Genomic DNA, 2,975 nt, shown 5'->3' on the forward strand with positions numbered 1-2,975 from the left:
GAGAATAAACAGTCACTGTACAAATGAAAATGCAGAAACGGGATTAGGCTTCTTGGCTATCACAGTGCACTGAGTGCATCCCGCAGCCTCACAGGGCAGTTCGGTTGTCTAGCATGCTGCAGTTTATTGGCTTCCCACCGCAGCATCTCTGATCGGTTTTTACTATCTTTTTATATTCCAGGAGCACATAACACACCCAAACATACTCCAGCATACTTTTCATTTTCCTCTCTGAGTATAAATTTCTGTTGATGAAAAGTAAATGAGAATCAAAAAAGTGTCTTCCTTTTATATCTGTTTATCCAGCCATCTAACATTCCTAACAGAAAGAAGACTAAGGTGATCCCTAGGAGATAGAAATATAAATCAGTTATAAATGACCGTGGTCGTGGGTGCCAGTTTCCCCATCAGCACTTCTGTGATGATGCCTTACAACAACTGGTTGAATTTTAAGAGTGATTGTTTGTTTTTGTTCATGAATATTAATCGTTAAAATTTCTATAATCCATTCTGAATCACCCCAAAGAATCTTTATGCATTAGTCATTTCTAGATGGAAGGAACTCTAGGGGACAGGGGGAGTTTTGGAGTTTGACTGCAATTTGGGGATTACTCTCGTTTAACAGTATGTGAGGTGTAATAGTTCAAGGGCTCAACTGAATTCAAAACACTACAGTTTTCCTTTCAAGAAGAAATGCTGCAAGGTCCAAATAGATTTCCTTGGGTCACTTAGAACTAGTGTGGGGTAACGTAAATTTTACTATGAGTGCCATATAGAGGTCAAATTTCACATCTGATCCTAATTACAAGGGACTTCTATCTTCAAATATGTTATTTCAGCCCTCTATTCTTGAGGTAATCTTCCTCCTATTGAATATATTTTATTCATGGGTAAGAATTTAAGTCCATTATAAATTTCCTGGCAAGGTAGTAACCTGAGAATAGCTTTCTAGCTGCCTTCTGCAATTCACTTCTAAACTCTCTTAGGACAATGGTGTTCTGGCCCCGGACAGTTTTATCTTCAGATCCAATTTTCACACTTGCCTTGTCTACCTAGTAATGCAAGGTCTATGTCAAGGGCTCTATTAATTCCTGCAAGCTGCATTTCCCAGGCTCTTGTTTCAGCTGTTTCTAGCCAGGGCTGCCCATGGAAGCGCTAGTGGGAGGTGAGAAGCCTCCGGGACAGGAGATGCCAGGACGCTTCTTCCCCTAACTCTTTGTCTAAGGCTGCATTTCCTGCAGTTACTGATGGGCATGCTGAAGTTTGAGCTTCTGCCATGCTACCTGGATTCCTGTAACTTCACACCTGTAGCAAATGGACTTTGGCCACAACACCAGGAAGCCCCAGGGTAGATGTGCTGTTCTAGTAGCTACTTTATGAAAATATATAAGCAGCCAATGGGTGGGGAGCTAAGCACCTGTGTCTGGCAGATTATTTCTAGTTATTCATTAATTCACTCATTGAATTAAAATTCATTGAGTACATTACTTGTCCCAGATTATGCCTCAGTGTTGAAATGACAACAGTGAACAACAACAAAAAAAAAAAAAAAACAACTTGTCTTTTGAATTTTGCACTATTTTGGAAGAAGGCAGAAAAATAACTAACTAATCAACTAACTACATACATACATACATAATACTTTTATACATACATGCATCCAGAAATAAATAAAATATATTAGAAGGTGCTAGATTTTATGGAGAAAAATAAATGAGACAAAGGGTACACAGAATATTATGGGAGTTGCAATTTTGAATAGGCTGGGTAGAGGACATCTTTCCCTGACACTTGAAAATTGTGTCTGAGATGTGAGGAGTGAGCCTTGTACATGGCTGGTGCTGTATACATGGGGGACCTGGAGTGGGAGAGGGCCGGGCACACACAAGGAGCAGAGTGAGGCCAGTGTGGTCATTGTGAACTCTGTAGGGGTGGAGACGTAGGATGTAAGGTCGGAGTGGCGATTGGAGACTGAGGATGTAGAACCTTTTAGGTCATTGTAAGTGCTTCAGCTTTTACTCTTTAGTGAGCTGAGAAACCACTGGAAGAGTGACATGATGTAATTTGCATTTTAAAAACATCGTTCTGTGTACCATGTTGATAGACAAATATTGTAGGAAGTTTTGCTGTAAATGGGACTGGAGAGTAAGAGGTAACCAAAGAGAATGTGAGGTCAAGAAATGTTCTTGTTATTAGGTTGGGAGTGATACCAACATGTTTAATGATTGCGGCATGGGTGTGCTTTAACAGGAAGAGGAAAATTGATTGATTATGCATGTATGGACCTAGAGAATATTATACTAAGTGAAGTCAGACAGAGAAAGATAAATATAAGATATCACTTATATAAGGAATTTTAAAAAATGACACAAATGAAGTGATTTACAAACTTGTGGTTACCAAAGGGGAAGTGGAAGGGAGGATAAATTATGAGTTTGGGATTAGCAGATACAAATTACTCTACACAGGACAGATAAACAATAAGGTCCTACTGATAGCATAGGGAACTATGTTCAATAGTTTGTCATAACCTAGAATGGAAAAGAATATGAAGAAGAATGTATCTGTATGATAAATCACTATGCTATACAATAGAAACTAACACAACATTGTAAATTAACTGTACTTCAATTTTTAAAAAAGGAAAATGCATAAGGAAATTGTGGCTATAATGAGTTGTTAAAAGAGTTCAGATTACTAAATATCATGTATGACCAAATTTAAGATGCTGTATTTCTCCAACAAATTATCTAAACTAGTAAATAAACATTCCAAGTAGACATTTATCAATAGTCTATACGTTGTTAAAACTCTGTATTCAAAATGGTGAAAAATATCACTGGGATCTTCTCCTGAGGAAAATGTAGATTTGTCTTTACTTGTGGTTCTGTTATCTTCAAGAAAATATGTTATAATTTTCCTAGCTATTTCCAATTACGCTGTTTAATGCCTTATTTAAAGTTTTTTCCAGCAAT

Source organism: Camelus dromedarius, chromosome 9 (assembly GCF_036321535.1).
Source record: "Camelus dromedarius isolate mCamDro1 chromosome 9, mCamDro1.pat, whole genome shotgun sequence".
Taxonomy (NCBI): Eukaryota; Metazoa; Chordata; class Mammalia; order Artiodactyla; family Camelidae; genus Camelus; species Camelus dromedarius.